Raw genomic sequence first — 21,197 nt, 5'->3', positions numbered from 1 at the left:
AATTCCCTCTGTATGGGGGCTTGCCTCACCCCGAGGGCAAACCAGGGAGGGGAGATCAAGGGGACCCCATCAAGGGGAGGATCTTTACAGTCCTTGTCCTTTCTCATCATGGTCTTTAGTAAAATTAAATATATAAACCAAGGATCCTCACTCCCTTTTCAATCCCCGAACTGAGCACTAGGGGTGAAGCAGCATCTGAGGATTCTGGAAGAGGATATCTGAAAAAAGAAGACCGTCAGGAGGTTTCTCATTCAGCCATTCATTTGTGGAGAGCAACTAGCCAGAAGTATGTCATGGGAGATTAGAAATTTGGGGAAAGAGAAAAGAGAATGCAAATGAGTTGTGGCCAACACTGCCTAATACAGGTACCCATGGCTGGGATGCTTATATGGGACCTCAGGGACTTATTCCAGGTTCCCTCAGTCATGTCAGTTCTGTTAGCCATAAACAGACTCCTTCAGCCATCTCCAAGGATCATTCAAAATAGCTTTATACCCATAGGTTTTGTTGTTTTCTCTGGATTCTACCCATGCTCGATATCCCCAAATGGTCCATTTCTTAAGACCAGAGATGGAAGTGCTTCCTTCTGGGGTCCCCTCACTGGTAACATGTTTTCTGGATTCTTCTGCATGGCATAGGCCTGAATCAAATGTTATTGTCTCACCTCCTCATTTCATTCTGTAAGCTTGGCTGGCTCTTCTCCAGATATTTTTTTTTTTTTCTGGCTCAATGAATAAACAAAGCCACCCAGTTTAAATGGCAGTGTTACAATTTTTATCTGAGCAAGAGAACATTTCCCAGTAGGTACAGCCACGTGCACAAGAATAAGGACCAGTGGAGATTAACAAGTGCGAGGAGAGAATACTGGGTCATGTTGAGGCAGGTTTTTCATTAATTGTATAGGGGTAACAATTAGAAGAGGCAGGAGACTCATTAGGTACACTAATCCCCCAGAGTAGGCAGTGGATTGCAGAACAGCCATCCAGTCCAAATGATTGCTCATAGCTCATGGTGTGCCTGAAATACAGGTGAAAAGACCTCACCCTTCTCTGAGTGGCAGTTCATACGGGTGAATGTCAGCAATGGGATGGGGAGAAGCACTGTGGGTTCTCCACCTCGTCCAGTCATAACCCTTAGCTTCTGCAAAGCGAAGGGATCCTGATGCAGACTGCTGTCAGTGCTTTGGTGGTGATTCGTTTCCCTTCCCTCTTCTCCTAGACCCCAGCTCTTTGTTCTGTGGTGGCATGCACAAATGCAGGGCTAGCAAATCTCACAAGCACAGCACATGCAGTCAGCTGAGGAGAAGCACAAAATGTAGCAGGAGATGCTGTGGGATTTGGGTGTGCTTAACATGGGGACAAGAAAGGTGTGTGTAGGGGTTGAATCCAGCTGCTGTCTGCCTTTACTAAACAGGGGAGTTACAATGAAGATAGCCTGACTCTCCTCCACAATGAACAAGCATAGTTCCTTCAGCCTCTATCCTCATAAGCCATGTGCCCTTGACCTTCTTGGTGTCCTCTGATGGACTTGTTCCAGGTTACTGATACCTCTCTGCACTGGAGGATCTCAAAACTGGACACAGCCTTCCTGATTCACCCTCCTCAATGTGAAGCAGAGAGGCATAACCATTTCTCTCATTCTGCTGGCTGTGCTATTGCTAATCCAAGCCATGATATGCTTGGGCTTCATCATCTTGAAGGCACTGTGCCAACTGCTGTCCAACTTGTCTACCAGGGCCCTCACATCTTTTTCTGCAGAGCTGCTCCCAGTCAGCCAGCCTCCAATCAGTCTGCCCTGGTACGTGGGATTGCTTCATCCCAGCTGCAAGGAGTCTGCACTTGGTGAAACTTCTTGAGACTCCTCCTGGCACAGCACCCCAGCCCGCTGCAGTCCCTATAAATAACAGCCCTGCCAGCCAGTGTACCTGCTGCTTCCCCCGGTTTGGTGCAAACCGTGACATTGGTGAGGATGTGCTCTGTTTCATAACCTAGCTGACGAACCACGTGGCTCATGTATTTCCAGCCTTCACAAGATCTAGAAGAGTTAATAAATGCCTTTAGAACAGACAAGGTTTTCCACATAGAAGGAAATAACTTTCTATCTTCTGGAAGTATTTTAAATAAAATAATAGCTTTTCTCAGAGCCACAGAATCCTGGGACCTCAGTGTTTCAGGGGTTAAAGTGAATACCTTGAGACCTCATTACATGTTAATACTTAGGCTTATGGTTTAACAACATGCTTTTTGGTGTTTTTTAACTTTGTAGTCACTTGTTCTTTGTGGGATCACTATATATCCCTAATACATTGAGCATAGGCTACAGGCACGTGCAGTAGGGTTACAGGAAGGTGAAAGCTGTTTACTGTGACTCTGCCCTTCCCAGAACTGGTTCCTGTAATTTTCACAGGACAATCTGTTTTTTTGTTCTTCATGGAAGAGCTCTCTGGGAAGTCAGTGCGCTGTTTTGAAGCTTCAGTTGTCTGGAATCTTCGATCTATTTTTGTCCTGAATGGAGGCTGATACCCCAAACGGGCATGTTCATATCCCATAAGGTGTTCATATCTTGCAAGAGCAAGAGGTTGGCTCATCATGTAGCCAGTGAGGTGTGTGCCCCTCATTGCCCCTACCAAGGACAATCTGAAAGGAAACACTTTTGCATGTATTGAGATAGACTATCAGTGGCTGAGGCAGTGGCTGTGATTAGGATTGACACATGAAAAAGGTAAACAGAACTAGTGCTTTAAAGAAACTTGTGAAACACCATGCTTGAATGTTGGATTGACCACAGCTAAGTATGGAGGATGGTGCTGTACTTATAGGTGTTAGCAAACTCTCCAAGTACCTAACTGGTATGTCTTGCCCTGATTTAGACCATCACATCTGGAGTCAGGAAAGAACTTCAAATCAAATTGGCTAACAAAATCAAGGTTGGGCTAGTTGCTGTTTTGCCTTCTATAGTAGGAATGTGATCTCTTTTCTAGGCACACATGGAAATTTCTCTCACTGAATCCATTTCCTTTGCAGGCACCAAGGACATCGGTAACAACCTCGAGCTCTCTTGCTGTCTTCCTAGAGCAATTTTTTTGTTGTTTTGCAATAATACCAATTATTATTGGTAGAACTGCCTATGTTAAGCTGACTATAGAACATTAGGGTGCTATAGAACATGGAGTGCACAGCTCATGTCCCTCTCAGGACTGAACACCTACTGGATGGCTGCATCTGACTGCAGGAGGCTGGACTAGGCGACCTGAGAGCTCCTGCTGCATGTTATACATCAACCAAGCAGAGCATGTAATTGTAATGGATGAGTGCTGCTCTTCTGAACAGTTTCATCAGGAAAAGTGTCTTAGGGAGTCCTCAGGACCAAGCTACCAAGATCCACTGACCAGTCCTTGCTGAGCTGCTGTAATAGGAACAAGAAGTGCAGTTTGTCCTCTTTTTATAAACACATAACCTGTTAGCAAAGTTTTGTCTTAGGCTCTAGGCTGTTTCCTGGCTGTTTGCTGCCGTGATGACTGGAATGAAAACATGAATGGCCGTCAGAACAGATTTTCTCACAGATTTGATCCAGTTGGAAAAATAAATAAATAAAATGCTGGCACGTGTGTAAGTTCCCTGTGCATCAGAAACAGAAACACCACCAAGCTCTGAGACCAACTTCTCCCAGGCTGTCTGCACATTCTCACTGCCACAGAAAAAGCATGGATGCTTCTCTGAAAGGTAAGCAGGCATACAGCAGACTCTTTGTGTAATACCTAATAGAAAGTCTGAGCCACCTCCCAAAGCATGAGTGTCATGTCTCCCCACCTTTGATAAAACACTGTTGACAAATAGCAGGTTTGCCATAATTAGAAGCATAATAACTAGGAAGTGCAACTCAGAACCAATTCAGACATCTAACTCTCTCCAGCTGCTATTATAGCTGATGTCTCAGGCAATCAGTTGCAAACAGGTATTATTTTCTAATTGAATCCACAGCTCCCTACATGTGAGATATGAATGAATGAGGTAAACACACGTGCAGCCAGCAAAACACAGCTGGCTGTCATCCCTTCAGTGCCTCTAACACAGCCCTCATTCATCCTGGAAGCTGTGAGGACCTTGCTACAGTTTTCCAGAGGCCTCAGGGTCCAACACAGATAGAGAAATTGCATCTGCTTTGCTTGTGACATTTTGATTAAGGGCCTACTTAATGCTGCTTAGATATTGTGCAGGTGCAGGGGACTTTCTAACATACACCCAGAGAGATTTACTGGGGCAATATCTGCAAGCTATGCAAAAGAGCCAAGCTAGAAAATATGAAATAGCTATTCCAGCAAAATAAATCACTCTATCTGCTTTATCTGGTCTTGTCTGCAGCTGTGATTCTGGTGGAGGCTGCCCTGTCTTGCCAGACCCTGTCCAAAAGGAGCTTGCATGAGACGTGACAGTGTGAGAGTCTGAGACCAACTCCTTTGGAGAGATTGGGAGCACCAGACTGACCTTTCTCAGAGTGCCCTGGATGTATCCCACAGGATTATGGCAGTGCATTCTGTGCATGTGAACAGATAGAAGTGATTTATTAGATCCTGGTAGACTTGTGATGCTTGTATGGAGGCAGGGCTGTAGGGTTAGTGTTCCCTGACCCTCAAGTAGCTCATCCCTTCTGGGAGTGGTTCAGAGCAAAGGTGCTATGTCCCTGGTACCCATCTGCAGAATACAGTGATGTCTGACCACAACAGAAGGAAGGACTGGCCAGAAGATGGGGAAGGATGGAGATTACATTGGAAGCACATGGTAGGGCTGCTCCTTAGAATATTTCATGTATCATGTGCTTTTCTTCTGACAAGTACTTTGAGATATTAAATGATGGAGGGCTCTCCATACTCCCCAGCTATTCCACTACCTTGTTTAGAAAAAGTTTAACTTTGCTTATAGTCTACATTTCTCTGGTGTCCATATCCAACCTCTAGATCCTGTTTTGTGTTTGCCTACAAATCAGAAAACTGTCAGGAGCCTTCTGTCCATATGGATGCAGGTAGAAGCATGAGGTCTTTTTCTAAGGTAAACAGAAGAGACTCCTCCACCTCCCAGTGGGAGACAGGCTATCCAGAATGCATCCCACTGCTCTTGCCACTTTCCACCTGAATGCCTTCTGTGAGTCAGCAAGCAGTCTGACTCAATGTAAGTATACACAGGGCGAAGCAGCCATGAACTAAATTCAGTGCTTGCTAAAGAATGTGCAGGTGTTATTCTGGGGATCAACAAACCTTCTAATGATGATAGGGGATGGATTCTGTCCAGAAAGGTGTGCTGTGCTGAAGGGGCGTGGGAGGAGGGCTTGGGAGCAGTGCAGCAGGATTTTCAAAGAAGTGATGCCATGGAGGGACAACTTCACAGGACTGAGAGCAGAGGAAGAGATAGCTACTAGAGGAGGATGTGAGCCCGTGGGGAACACTAACTGGAATAGCTGCGTGCTGTGGAGGCAACAAGCAGTACAGTAACTTGCCCCTCCGAGCTGTCCTCTCCAGTTCAGATGCGAGGTGCTGCCATTGCTCTGAAACAGTCAGAGACACCTAGAGGCAGACCAGCTCCCATGGTAGGATAGGGCCTGGCAGGGTATTTTGTTTGTTTGTTTTTTGAAGTCAGAGCACAAGGTCCCCCATGAACAGGAAGCAGGGCCAGACAAATCCAAAGGAGAGCCCTCTTCGTTTTAAGAGAAGCAGTTCAGGGTAGAGAAAGATGTACTGAAATGTCTGGGACGGTGAGATACTGATGCGAAGGGCCTGATGCAATCACTTCAGCACAGTTCCTGTTCCTTCTGGCTTGTGCAAGTGTTTCCTCAATGCATGAGACACTCATTCAGAGGGCGACACCACTCCTTTCTCTACCCTTCCCATGCCCAGGAGCACTTCTGACCGTGAGAAAGTTCTGACATGCAAAGGCTCCTGTAGCAACGCCTTGCTTGCTGTCAGCTGAAAGCAAGTGACACCCTTTCTAATGACTAGTTTCAGAAAGAAAGCAAATACACATGGATGCGTTCACCTGTCCCAGGTGATCATTGCTGTCTTCCACAGGTGGTATTACTGGGGCTATTCAGCATATGCTTTATCACCAAGATGACCCCAACTGGGAAATCAGATGGGTCTTAGGATCACTTATTCTGGCAGGTGCTGTTCTGGATATTGTGCATCCGGGTACTGCTTGCCCGGTTAGGAGTGCAGGAGTACTTCCTGGAGACTTTCTGCTCATGGGTACTTCACACACACATTTAGGTGCACAGTCCCTCCAAGATCCAGTGGGGATTCATTCACCAAAAGGGTGAAGCAAAAGTAGTTCCAAACTTTCCTTTGTTCATACTTTTGTAGGTTGTTGCCCCACAAACGAGAACCAACGCACTGGCTGAAGACCCTGTTGCTGCCTTTGTTTCCTCTCTGCTGCTGTAAATGCTCTCTCCATGGTAAACTGCCTGGCAGGAGGTTACGGGGAGACGTGTTGAACACCTGAAGGTGGTTTGGGAGCCTGGCTTGCAGCACTCAGAGGGAGTGTCTGCCACCACTGATAGCGTTTCCAAACAAGGGAGCAAAAAGCCACCCACATGGGTCACGGAGACTACACCGCATACCCTCCCTTTTGCCCAGCCCTAGCAGGGCCCTGTGGTTCCTCACATGTCACCCTTCGTGCTGAGAAGGCTGACAGGACCTGTCAGGCTATGAGGACCAAGCAACACTTGCCAGATCTCCTAAAGGATCTCCTTCCTCCTCTCCAGGCCTCTCTGCTTACTCAGTCCCTGCCAGCAAGACCACCAGCCTCAGGGCCGGGGTGGGGAGGTGTGTGTGGGGGGCAAGCAAGTCTCCATTTCATCCCATCACTTCATTTCCATCCCGAGGGGCTTGGGCATGTCTGAATGGACTGCCACGGTGCCAGACACTGTGACAGCAGAGACCACCACAAGGATATTTGGCATAGCCACAGCTGGGCCAGCTTAGGCCCTCCTACTGCTTAGGAGCTGGTTGCTAGTGGGCTGGCAGCGTGGGCAGCTGTTGGACAGGACTTTGTCTTTTGGACTCTTGTAGGGCTGGGCTCTTGGCTTCCTTGGCATGGGGGATATTGCTGGCCCAGCTGCATCAAGAGCTTGGCTAACAGCAACCCTTGGAAGCTTGTCTCACAGGTGACAGGCAGGAATAGAGGAGGATAACAGCAGGGTGAACAGCTGAGAGTGTGAAGAGGATTGGAGAGAGCATTTCCTCGGTCTTTTTCATCCAGGGAAAGCCAAGTGCCTGGCTCTGCTGCTTCCCCCATTTCCAGTGCCATGCTGTCATGTTAACCGGGAGTGGTTTCTGAAGGCTGGGAGACAGCAAGTGCCACTCCTGTCTTCGGGAAGAGCAAGAAGGAAGATATGGGGAGCGACAGGCTGGGCAGCCTCACCTCAATTAATCCTAAACTAAAAATGGAAATCGACACAATAGACACATGGACAGGAGGGTGATTGTAAGTAGTCATCGTGGATTTCTGAAGGGGAAATCATGTTTAACTGACTCAAGAGGCTTCTAATGAAGTGCAGGCACAGCACGGTGCCATACCAGCCATGCCATACGATTTATGCATCCTTGGGTGGCAGGCTGGACCCACCAGGGTCTGTAGTGCTAGGAGATCAAGGGATGAAGTCTGAGAAGATGGGATCCCGTGGATCCAGCCTCCTTGATCACAAGAGGTTGAGCCTTTCTGGTGTCCTGGGCGTCTGTAAAATCCTGCCATGTGCATGAAGAGTTCGGGGGAAATTTTACTGGAAAACTTTTAGGAGCCAAATTGCTGGCTCTGTGCTGCCCTGCCAACAGCATGGTGACACCGACTACTGCTTGCCTGCAGATCCAAGGGACGTAAATGGCACAGTTTTTGATTTGCTGGCTTTCAGTGCCTGAATCTAGTCAGAACAAGGATACTGTCACCCATCCTGAATATTGCACTGGCAAGGCGTGATAGCCACACAGACATGTTACCTCTCTGCTTCCTCCAGAGAACGTGCACATCACCCTAAGGGCAGAGATGTGGCCGTGACTGCCAAGGAGTACGATCATGTGGTAGCCCATTTTGGAGATTTGACGAAACTTCCGTGAACTAAAAATATTTCAGATTTGTCAGTGAATATACATTTTTCAAAGAAAATGAGTTGTCCTCTACAGATACCTGTGGTGTCGTCAGCACACACAAACACAGCCATGCACACAGGTAGTGAATGGGTATTCATCAGAGAGACACAATTTTAGACTCACAGGGGTATATTTAAGCACTGGAAAATAAAATAAATGACTATTAAGAGCAACTTCCTATAGGCTTATTAACTCTGCAGGAAATATCTGTCCTTTCTGACAGAATTATGCTTTTATTTTAGTGCTCAAACCAGCTTGCTAACACAATCATTTTGTTTCCACTGCTCATTTCCATGATAATTTTAGGGCTGGAGGTTTGCTGCTTAGAGTTAATCTTCCGTCCCATTCAAGTGGAAGCTTCCCCATCCTTTGGGGAAGGAGATACTACCATATCTCTGGATCCTGATTCAGGGCTGCCCTGCTCTCCTGGGGCAGATTTTTTTCCTCCTATCCCACCAGCGTGTGACTTACTTCTTGCCTCTGCCCAGTTCTCAGCTGACTTTTTTTCTGGAAAAAGGAGAGACAAGCAAGAGCAGGCAGACCACCACTGAAATCTGGTCAGCAGTGTGAAGAGCTGAACCTCAGACACATTAAATCCTGTGCTTGTATCTGGGCATGCTGCATTTTTCCCATTTGGACAGCTCTGTATGTAGGCTGATTTTTCTAATATGTGAATCATCTAGGCATGCTCATTAAAAATGAGGTCATTTAATTGAAATGCTAAATACGGCCTCAGATTCATTTTCTATTTTTACTGCATCTGTGTTTAGGACAAATAGCATTTTTCGCTCTCTTGAAAGTGAGCAGAAGGCTGCTCAGGGCAGGTACTGCATGGGAATTTTTCTATCACTTAACAGAGTGAGTGCTGATGGAAAATTCATCACTCAGGTTTTGTGTAACCTCTCCACTATATAGTGCTCTTTTTTTTTCAACACTTCAAGTCTGGGTTTCACTTTTGGCTGTAGAAAAAAACAAATTATATTAAAACAAACAAACAAACAAAGAGGAGAGCATCTCAAGCCACCTACAATTTTGTACACTCGAGCCTGCCTGTTCCAGTGGCCAGGACATATCTGGCACTTACACCAGAGGAAATGGCAACCAAGGAGTCTGCAAAACTCATGTCAGGAAAGGAAGTTGGGGACTGAAAACACAGTGTCTTCTGTGTGTAGAGAATCTGCTCTGCCATCAGAAATGGGTGTACGCTGCTCATGTTGTACTCTAGGCACAGCAGAAGGTGCCGTGGACCCCAGAGGTGCTGTCCAGATGGGCAGATGGGCTCTGCTCCCAGGCAGCTTCTCTGGAGGAGTGGATCAAAGCTACATCAGACTCAGGCATGCTTGTTGGCTGGGTGGGACGAGTGTCTGTTGACTCTGGAGAAAGAACAAAGAGAAGACTGATAAAAGCAATGGGCATCTAATCCAGTGTGAGATTAATGGGGATAAAAGCATCCTGTTGGACTGAAAATTTGAAGACCAGATCCTCAGCATTTCATTTAGACCTCTTAGAGGCTCTGTCTAGGTCACTGTCAGGATCAAGACTCTCTCATATCAGCTACTGAGCAGGAAAGACCAAAACTACTCTCTGGGAGAAGATGGTAAAGTGGGTCTTGATGTCTTCAAATATGAAGAGACCTTGCCTCCAACAGCAGGAGAGCCTGGAAGATCAAACCCAGACAGCTCACCTGGGCAATGATATTGGAGGAATCACAAGCCAAATGTTGAAGGTGTTCTTGCATGCGACTTAGTGCCCAGAGCAGGTACAACTTTCTCCTCCTTCTGAAACCAAACCAAGCTCTGTTGCTCAGATGAAACCTGAGCATCTCATCAATATGCTTCTGTGTGACAGAGTGCAGATGGGAAATGGAGGGGGATGAGGGAATGTGCACTTCTTTCTGGGCCTGCAGGTTTCTTCCCTTTAACCAGGCTAGTTCCTTCTGCTCCTCTCAACAGGGATCTCTTGGACAAAGGTGTTTAAGAGAAGAAGTTAAGTAAAGAGCTCCCTTGAACAGGTAGAAATGCCAAAGTGTTGTAGGTGTCTTTCCAGGTCTTAGAAGCAATGTATGGACAAAAGGCTTTGTCATACCATACCTGAAATCTTGTGCAGAGGCCACGATGAGCCTTCTTTTTTGAAAAGAAGAGCCACTAAAACTTTAGATCCTGATGCATGTCTTTTCCTTGTCCCCTGCTCTATGCATATTTGCCTTATATGTGTGTACCCTATATATAAATCCTGCTGCTGTGATCACAAGTGTCTGCAAGTGTGCAGTTGCAGATGAACAGCAAATCCAGCCCTGCTGCAGGTAACAAGGATTTCCACCCCAGCAACAGCAGCGTTATTAATTCCTCAGATCAGATTGGCTCAGGATTAATTACACAACCATGATAACATGCACAGCTCTATAAAATTGTTAGTGATTCATTTGCATTTTAGCTTCTGGGGAGAAAATGTCAACAGGAGGCAGGGATGGTGCCTTCAAATCAGAGGGGCAGTTCAGGCAAAGCGGCATACATCTCTTCTCTGCCTCCTCACATTAGCAATAGATGTTGCTGCTGAGGACTCTTCTGTAGGGCTCACAGATACGCCCCAAGATAAAAAGTGTTTTTTTTTTTTTTTTTTCTTCCTTGATTCTCTTCTGGATCCAATCTTACATTTCTATGTCTGGGAAGAACAATATATTTTCAAGGCAATTGATCAGTTTGGGTGGTTTGGAGCTGAACATCCCTGTGGGCCTGATTCAGACAAATGCTATGAGTGTGCATAGCTCTGTTTCTAAAAGGTTTCCTTTTGTGGTCCTATTGTCTAAGTCAGATTTTGCGGCAGCAATTAGCTTGTGGAATGAGGGTATCCAGCATTTGATCACCAAAATATTTGTAGATATAAGAAGGGACAGTCTTTGAGCCATGAAGCCAATCAAATAACTATGAAACACTTTATCAAGAGTGGTCCATTGGAGGGACACCTGACTGCTGGACCACATGTCTGGGACCATACAGAGGATCTTAGTAGGCCACTGCACTTGCAGCCTCTTTAGCCATAGCCATAACATCAGTCAAAGTCCTCACATCCAAAGTTTTCTGATGGCAGATTGAAAAGATGCATGGTAAGTGGTCTGAAATCAATGGCAAAGATTATTACTAAATCTTCTTTTTGAAGGCTAAACCTCACACCTTGTTGGTGCCATCAGCTATAAACAAACCCTGGACAGCGACCGCAATGCACTGCATGGTGTTAACGTGCTAAGTGCAAGGCTGAGCTGCTGCAATACTTTGTCCTGTTCTGATGAGGTTACGAGTAGTATGAGGTAAAGAAACATCTACCTCAGAAGAAGGTTTGTCAATACGACTAAATGCCTACCCACCTCGGAAAGGTGTTTTTTTGGTGTATCTTTTTAAGATCAGCCTGGCTGAAGGTGTTCTCTCTCTCTCTCTTAGTGGTAATGGTTTAGTGGAGGACTGGTTAGTGTTAGGTCAGAGATTAGACTAGGTGATCTTGGAGGTCTCTTCCAACCTAGATGATTCCTTCCTTCCTTCCTTCCTTCCTTCCTTCCTTCCTTCCTTCCTTCCTTCCTTCCTTCCTTCCTTCCTTCCTTCCTTCCTTCCTTCCTTCCTCCCTCCCTCCCTCCCTCCCTCCCTCTCTTTCTTTCCTTCTTTCCTTTTCTTTCTTTCTTTCTTTCTTTCTTTCTTTCTTTCTTTCTTTCTTTCTTTCTTTCTTTCTTTCTTTCTTTCTTTCTTTCTTTCTTTCTTTCTTTCTTTCTTTCTTTCTTTCTTTCTTTCTTTCTTTCTTTCTTTCTTTCTTTCTTTCTTTCTTTCTTTCTTTCTTTCTTTCATTTTGGTTTTAATGATTCAGTTGTTTACCCAGTCGGTTTGCAAATGTCATGCTGACTAAGCTGTGTCACAGGTGGGATGAGCTATGCAAAGGAGAATGGGAGAAGTTTAATTTTGGTATTTTCTCTTCCTGTTCCCTGGCTAGGTCAGTGTGCTCATCTTGTCCTGAATTCCCACTTATCTTTTACAGAAGTTTAAAAGCAGAGCTTTGGAAAGTGCTCTCACTCATTGGAGTGAGAGTGAGTGAAAATTCTCACATGAGAACAACCCTCAGCCTCTACCTTTCCTGAGGCTGGAGCAGTTACTGGAGAGATGAGGAAAGTCAGGTGAAAAGAAACAGTCTGACTTACCCGAAACCACCCACCAAGCCAGAGAGCTTGTCCTCAAACAAGCCAAGTCTTCTCATTTCATCCAGCCCTGGTAATTTGTATTGGTGTCTGAGCCAGAGTAACGTAGGCCAGTGGTAAAGATAGCCCAGGTGCAGCCAGGGAGGCCAATTTAATTGCATTAATAAGAAACCTTCAAATAAATGCTTTCTATTGGTCTGTAGAATGCTAAATTAGCCATCTTGGCTCATCTTCCCTGGCAGGTCAATGGAGCTTGTCACTTGAGTAACGCTTCCAGCCTGGGTTGTGTCCATATACTCTGACTGCATTGTGGTGGTGCTTAATTGTGATGTGCTAAAGGCTGTCCTCCTCCATCATCAAAAGTCCTTGTCCCAGCCTCAAAGGCTCAAATACCTTACACTGATGTGAAGTTCTCTGGGAAACATCAAGTCCCAGTGGCTCCATGGATGCTCAGCAAATCTCAACCTGATCTAAAAGTCTAGATTTGCTACAGCTCTCACATCAGATGGGTAATACCAAACATTCAATGTCTCAAAGCAGGACAGCTGGGCTCCTGTTGTGGCTGATGTAGGGGAGCAGATATCTCCACCAGAAGGGATGATGGTGATTCATCTGAACTGTCTTAGAGAGGAGGAATCACTGTCTGGCAGTGGCTGGGTCTCTTCACCCACTCCTGCAGATGGACCTTCACTGGTCTCCTGGGACAGAGGCTGAACTGTGTGCTTTGCTGCCCTGGGAGACAGCAGCAGCCTGCAGCTCCCAGCCCTGACTTATTTACGAGTGCTACCTAGAGGAGATCTCTGACCTTGCTCAGTTTTCCATCTTAGAATATAGGATAGCACATCCCAAGGTTTGAAGTGGAGGCAGGATAAAATCAGAGAGGAACTGATCCCTACATCAGCTGCTTATGAGATGGAGTCTCTATCATGCAGAACCCTTACCAGAGCCTGAACATCTCTAGACAGGGCTAGCTGTCCCTCCATCACATGCCAGTGATTTCTCTGCCTCACTGGGGGAACAAAAGGGGTCCTGAGCTCTCTGAACAAAGGATTTCCTTCTCAAAATACTGGTTATTTGCCAGTGATAGGTATTGTCTAGCAACATTTGACATTTAATGTCGAGGTTGAGCCACTGCCTGCTTAGGGAGCAAGGAGCTGAGCCACCTGCCCCACTATCTCATCATGAGGTTCTTTTGTGGTCTTTTATAGCATCAACCAGATTAAAGAGAAACAGCCCCATCATTTTGATGAACAATATTCCAGTGACTGGCATGCCAAATACATCTATCACTACCATTCGATTATTTTCCCTTGGGCAGGAATAAATCTGGCAGCAAAGATCTCTGAAAGGTTGGTTTCCTCATTTCCGTGCATACAGGCACACCAGAGCCCAGCAGTCTGCATATAGGCCTGGCACTGGTGTGTTCAAAGAGTTGTGGATATATACCCACAGCCATGTGTGCTGCAGTGTCTCAGAGTGGCTGAAATCTCTGGTGCTTTCTGAAGGCCACGATGAGGCAAAGCCAAAGGAAAATTAAACTTTGATATCATACAGAGGGTCAGCAGCACGGGGAGAAGGAACACAAGGAAAAAGAGAGTCTAGATTGCTGACAGAAAACAAACTAAATGTTATGGCATTCAGAAAAGAGTGCTTATTTCATATATTAGGTGACTCTTTAATAACATTACCAGCAAACCAACGCAATAAGAAAACTAGAAGCCACATCCAAGGACTGGTGATGTGTTTGTATCATCTCTTGATTGTGGTGCGGAGCAGGGTGCTGCAGCTTTCTGTAAGCCCAGGTTCCCTCCAACTTTCTCTTGATTTACCTCTGCTCCATTGCCTTGGGGTGAATTCTTTGGAAGGACAATTTGACCTGCACTATTTTTCTGCATGCAAAAAGTACATCTATCTCCTCAGGTCAGAACAGACCCTTGCATGTCAAGGAGTAAGATTTTGAGGTTACAAAGACACCTCGTGCATTGAGATTAAAATAGTGCAGGATGGTTCTGTCAGGCTTCAAATTAGGGTTTGCTTTTAAAGGGAGGAGTTTACACGGGATACTTCATCCTTTGAGGAGTGCAGTACACAAGGCCACGGCATCATGCAGGAGTATGAGTGCCATTTAGATCTTCTCAATTCTCCCCTCTTCCCAGAACCTTTAAATTGCTTGCACATATCAATTAAGTACACCTCACACACCCTGTGAGGCAACTAAGAGCTATTTTACTTATTTTATTATGGATGGGGAAACAAGCATGTAGAAAGGCCTAAAGACACGTGGCTTCAAAGCCTGTTGCAGAACACAGGGTTCACCTGTAATTTTGGTGTTCTCTGAATCGCATTACTCAGCTGTTGCTTCTCCGGGTGAGATCGCTCATTCCAGGACCTTCCTACTGCAAAACTGGCTGTCTCCGGGGAGTGCTCTAGGTCTTTTTTACTTGGCTTTGGCTGAGCTAAGAAAGAGCTCTGCAGGGTCTCGGTCACCCACACAGTGTCTGCTTTTCTCTTTCAGACTGCAAACACTGGCCAAGCTTTCTCTTTCAAGGGGGTCGAATGAACCAGTGTTGTAAGTAGGGGCAGAATAATCAATGATACCGATTAATTCTGGGTCTAGAGGGGGTTGCGTATTAGCAATAAACTGGAAATGCCAATTAGGCTGTGTTCTAGCTCCTGATGTGGAATGATTTAATTAACCCAGGCCTACAGTTGAGCATTGACCATTAGCATCTAGTATTAAAAACTCTCTGGACTGTATGGGCTCTAGCAGCCACCTTAAGGAAGTAATTCAGTGTCTATTCAGGAGATTTAATTGTGCCATTATTGTGCCTGTGTATGGGGTTGAGTGCCATTTAACCATTGACCATGCTAGTTATTAATTGCTAGGCCCAAGTGAATAAGTGTGAAAGCTCACTACCTTGCTCCCCATGGCTGAATACCACATTGAAGCCCAATGCAAACCTGATTAAGGCATGCAATGGATAAGCTGGGATCTGCAGGCAAAACTTGTTTTTTTACTGGAGAGGCAGAAAGTATTAAGAACTGGCATGAGCCAGACAGGAGCGGTGCATGAGGTAACCCAAGAAGCTTTCCAGCCCAAGGGCATTTTGGAGAAAGAGGCTAGCACTTAAAATAGCTAATGCATATGAATTTCAACACCAACACAGACTATCCACAGGGAGAGGGCAGCAGCCAGAGCACCCCTGCTGAATAAAGTGGTGAAGCTCAGGTTGTGGCATGGGCTGGGGGTAACAGGGGGGAAAGGGGTGCAGCTCCTTGGGGCTGCTGGAGATGCTGGGTTGTGGAGGGGCAGTGGTGACTGAGAGCCTCCCAGCTTGGGGCTCTGACCCAGCAGGTAATGGAGAAGCACGAGCTGGAGCAGGTTTGTATATGAGAGAAGGCTTGTGCTTAGCAGGCTCCTGCAAAAACAGGTATATTCACATGTGCTCCTGCAAAAACAGGTATATTCACATATGCCTCTGCTGGCCTGGACATCTTCCACATGAATACAAGGTTCTTCCCCAGATAATGTTACCTCTCTTTTGATTTTGCTGGAAGGAAGCAGATGGCGACTTGGCAGTTCTCTCTCTGAGCCCCAGCAACCTGTTTCCAGCTGTGTTTTGGTCAGGTTTTTATATTCGTTACCGTGTTTCCTGGGGGAGGGCAGTTCTTGTGCATGCAGGCACACCACTCACATCTCACTCACAGGATGCTCACTGCACTGCCAGCAACTCAGGGCTGCTAAATCTCTCTTTAAAAAAAGTCTTGGGTCTCCCTTAGGCTTGTGTTTGTGATCACATCCTTGCTGCAATCAGGGTCACAGTGAGTGGAGGGTTTCAGCCTGAACTACTAAAGTATAAAGGGAGAGAAATGTGGGAAGCAGGGAAATAAGGCACAGTGAAAAATTATGACCATATTTTCAGGTGAACCTTATTGTCTCATGGCAGATCCATATATCACTGAATGCACTGATTCCCTTTCATTGCAATTCCAGCAGTGATATTTATTGGTGGAGCTAAAAGTCATCTCTAAAGGGAGATTCAGGGGCTTGACGTGATACCCAAAATGAAGACCAGGTAAAAGCATACTGCTTGCTCACTTAATTGACTTTTGGTAGAAATTTTCATTCCTCACCACTGAAAAAAACACACACAATCTTTCTTTAACACCTATTACATTTGTGTAGGATTTCCTTGACTCCTTTCTTGTTTTAAAGCCTGAATTTTGTTCTCCTTCATGCTGATGTAAATCCAGACCAGCTTCATTAATGCTCTTAGACTTGGCCGAATGCAGCACCTTGTATGTCCCTGACTCTGGACATGCCTGCACTCTCCTGCAAATACTTTGCTACGTACTTTCAGGGTCTGAAGTGAGGAACAGGTTTTATCTTTGCAGGTTGCCTGAGGACTACACTTGTTTCCTAGATGCAAACCTCAGCAGCAGGGTACGGTGTTAGTCTGCAGCTGGAAGGGAGACCCAGTCAGCAGCTTGGATGTCCTGCTCTGGAGCACAAGGAAGCTTAATAGGATGGCTGTGACCTGACTCTGCCACAGACTGCTCTTGGGGAAGAGAAAAGGACCTGAAAAGACCTGGCACTGCTTATTTTACTAGGCTATGAGTAGCTGCAATGTGTGCTCAGATGACCAAATGAAGGTGTATGTGAGAAAAACAGTGTTTGAAGCTGTAGTTCCCATTAAAAAAAAATAATAATAAAAAAAAAAAAGGAAGAAGAAGAAAAACTGCACTAAACAGCTTGCAACTTGTCAGGAGAGCTCATGGGAAGAGCTGAATAAACAAGCCCCCGACTTCCACACAAACACTATCTCCCACTTTTTTCCAGGGTGGACCGAATAGCTGTCACGCCGCCCCAAATCGTGGCGCAGGGCCAGGGCCCTGGCGAGTGCCAAATATTGTAAGCATTTGTGGAGGAGTGAGGGCAGCGTGGCTGGGAGAATCACCTCCTTGCATGGGAGCCGGGGTGCGGCCGATGCTGGCATGGCCGCAGCCAGGAGGGACAGGCCTCTGCCCTTCCTCGCTCAGCGTGAGACCCTCCCAGGTGAAGCTCCTGCACCCGAAACGTGCCCAAAAGCCAGGAGGTGACCCTTGGGAGGGTTCCCCAGCTCCTTGCTGTGCGGGGTGGTGCTCACGGCAGAGGCTGGGTGCCTGTCACGTGTGGGACACGGGCACCCCAACCTCCAGCCGCCCCCTGCCAGCACTGGGCTGGGCACCCAGCCTCACCTCCCGGCCTGCCTGCAGAGCACGGATTAGCGCACAGGCACCAGTAATTAGGGCCATGTGCACCGAGAACACAAACAGGCCATTTCATCAGCTCCCAGCACCTAGCCCCCAGCCTGCGCCGTGGCCAGATGCCCTGCAAGCTGTTTACGGAGGCGCCTGGCCTCCTTCTGCCACATTTCACAGCCTGTGGGCAGGAGCTGTGTGGCTTGTTTGCTGCTGCTGATCGCTCCCAGTGTCTGTCAGGCACGGAGGAAGGCAGAAAGGCAGTGGTACTGTCCTGTTGTAGGGGCTGTGTGTGTATTTGGGGTGCACAACCAGCTGGGTGTGTACATGGATCTCCTGCAGCCATCAGCACCCGATGAGGGGAGGTTTTAAAGCACACCACCAAATCGCCTCTGTTTAGCACAAGTGGAGCTGGAGCTCTAAAGAATCCTCGCACCCTTAGGATCCAAATAAGCCCAGCCTTCCCCTTTAGCTGCAGATACTGCTCTCAGGGAAAGATGCCCTGAGAGGAAGCTGCAAAACGAGGCTGGAGGCTGAGATAGCTGGGCCCAGCGGGGAGTGCAGAGGGCCCTTGGGCATAGCCCGTGTCAGGACCAGCCTGAGGAAGGAGCTGAAAAGACCTGTGGGACTCAAACACCTGAGACACAGCTGGTCTTGTAGCCTCAGACTGGCCCTTGTGGGAACTGCCCCACTTCAGTGAGTTTCTCCTAAGGATTCCTCTGTGCCTTCAACCAGGGACTGGCTGTGGCTGGCAGAGCCAAGGCTTGGGCTTTTTCGGCAACTGAGATACTGCACCAGGAGCCAAACAGCGCCAGATAGTTATAGTAGGAGTTAAAAGAGCCACCCCTGCCTTACCGGCCAGAAAATAGAGGTGAAAGCAAGTCCTGATCTGGTTTCAAGGCAAGTCCCCTGCTTTACATCCCCTCTTTGAGATGTAATGGCTAGGAAAATAGGAAATACAATGCCTTGGACATGGAAAGTGCAAACTGGATGGACAGTTAACTGCCAGGAATTTTTCTTGGGTGGTGTAAAAAGATCCCTACACCACCATGCACAAAGCAGAGCGAGCACAAGTCTATTTATGCTGCTGCCCAGGGCTGTTACTGTGCCTGGGATGCCATTTCTGCTTTCTGCCACTATTCTGTGTTTCTCAGCTCCTTGGTTTGGAAAAGGAGAGGCTGTATTGGACAGAGCAGCGAGGAGGTGAGCAGACAGCTGGTGGGCACGGCCCTCTGAGCATCTCTGAGATATGCTTGTCCTTCAGGCTGCACAAATGTCCTGACTCACGACAGCACCTTGCCACGGACAGGAGCGATGCAAATTAGGAGCAGCCTGCTGAAACCCATTAGCAGGCAAGCAGAAGAGGCAGCCCCATCTGCTGTTTATTCCTTTCGACTTCCCGGGGGGGAAACCTAACCGTGGAGTAACAGTTTCACAGCCCCAGACCTCGGGCTTATCTCGGAGCTGCTGGGTGTCCAACCTCCCTGCAGCAGCGAGGAGATGGGGCAGGGGCCCCCAGGACCTCCTCACTGCAGCCTGGAGAGGGCTGATGTTGATGGTGGCCCAGGCACTGATGTTGTTTTCTGCCTTCAAGGGAAGCCCGGGGCTGAAAAGCTGCTTCCCTCTTCCCAGGTTATTCCAAGCAGGTGGAGCCCAAAGCATTGCAGCTCCACGGCTCTGCATCCGCGTATCCTAGAATCAGCAGCTCTGCAGTCAGCCCTGGCAAGACAAAAGTGGGTCAGGTGGAAATGCAGGAGACCAGTGACTCATCCTTTGGTTGACTGAGCGATTTGTGGGGGGAAAATATTTTTCCGCCTCTAGGAAATGTGGCCGCCTCCAGGAAACGGAGAACATTTCCAGCCCTTTCTTTTCTCTGACCCTAGCCTTAACATCTCTTCCACCGACAAAATGGTAATGGAAGAGACCCACCCCTCAATGCCAAAGAGAAGCAGCCCTTGGAGCATCACAGGGCCCAAATAAACCAGCACGGCTGAATATTTGTTTGAGGCCATGCAACAGGGACAATAAATGGCTTGTCCTGGAGGTCTCAGGGCTAAGGGAAGGCAGAGAAGGGCCACGCTGGGCTGGCACTGCCCTGGAGAGCATTTCATGAGCTGCAGGCACGCAGGGCATCGGAGGGAGATGCTGCCCTGACACCCTGACATCTGCCTCTGTGCATGGAGAGGGGGAGGGCCCGAAGCCAAGAGACTGCAGCCTCTTGTTAATGATATTTGCTCGTTACGTTGTGCAATTCATGAGCCTGGGCAGCCTTCCCTGCCGGGGCTTTGTTTCTCCCAGCCGGTGACCACAGCAGCTAGCCAGCATCCCCACCAGCACCTGTTATCAGCACAAAACTTCCTGCTGAGTGATGGGTGATGCAAAGTGGCACAGCTTCAAGGAAAAAAAAAAATAAAAATAAGGACAAAGGAGATTTTCCTGCTAAGATTTAAGCTAAGGCAGGGATCCCCTCGGAAGGCAGGACTGCAGCCGGCATTGCTGGGCAGTGAAGAAGCAGGAAGGTGCTGTGGTGCTTAGGTGAGGCTGAAGAGGGTTTGCTGCAGGCAGCACTGCCCCTTGGCTTTGTGATGGTGGTTAAAAGACAAGTCTGACGTGCTTCAAACAGAGGCAGTGGTGTAGTGGGCCTCCTCTGCTCCCCCCTATCAGCCCTGGGCCCCCCCTTTGCTGGGGGGCAGCCTTCAGAGAAAGGGATGTGGCCACCACCCACTTCTTCCTTTCTAAGTGGGTAGGAAATAGCACTAATGCAAGATGCATTTCTCCTGTGTCAGAGAAAGGGAAATGGGCTAACACGAAGCCCATCTGTGCTGGCTGAGCGTGCCTTCGCTCACCAGCCACCAGCGATGCTGAGACGTGTGTGCCCCAAAACACCCTCACCACAAATCAGTGAGACTGTCACGCACACACACAAAAATATAAAAATCATGTGCATTACCAATTCATACATATAACTAAAAATTCGTGTAAAATAGCAATACCAGTTCCTTTTCCCACGAGAGCACAGCCATGCGCACACGTCCATCAGTGTTTGCTGTATGCCCTGGCTGCACTTCCCCAGAGAGGAAGGATAGTCTTCCCTGATAGTATTGTTGTTTCCAGGCTCCTCGCAGTCCCTAGTTCTTTCTCATAGCTATTTTTTTTCCCTACAGGCTCTATCAAGGCAATTCAGAAAAACAGAGAGTGCTTTAAGTGGACTATTCCTCCGTTGCACATTCGTGATGGACAGGACAGGACAGGACAAGGCGGGACTCAGTGACACAGGGTGGGTTTCCTTAGCTGACAGGGACGTGTGTAACACCCAGGGAAGGGTGAAAAATCATCACAGCGGATTTAATGAGAATTGGAAAGCTCAGCTTTTCCCTCAGACCTGTGTTGTTTTTCACAAGCATACGGAAACGGGGCAGCCAGCAACCACATCAGGAAGCAAAAACATGTTCTTGCCAATTATTTACTCTCCAAATAAAAGGCAGGCAGGTTGTCCCGTGGCCCAGCAGGTCTGCAGGAGGTGCATGTGGATCTCAACATTATTCTGTAAAGCTGTCACATGGCCACATTTACAGAAACCTTCCCTGGGGGTGAAGTGACCTGCTGCAAACCCAAACAAATGCCACCTCTGCCAGGATGGACAGCTCTGAA

Source organism: Aythya marila (genome assembly GCF_965140915.1).
Source record: "Aythya marila genome assembly, chromosome: 4".
Classification (NCBI taxonomy): Eukaryota; Metazoa; Chordata; class Aves; order Anseriformes; family Anatidae; genus Aythya; species Aythya marila.
Note: the sequence above shows the minus strand (reverse complement) of the source record.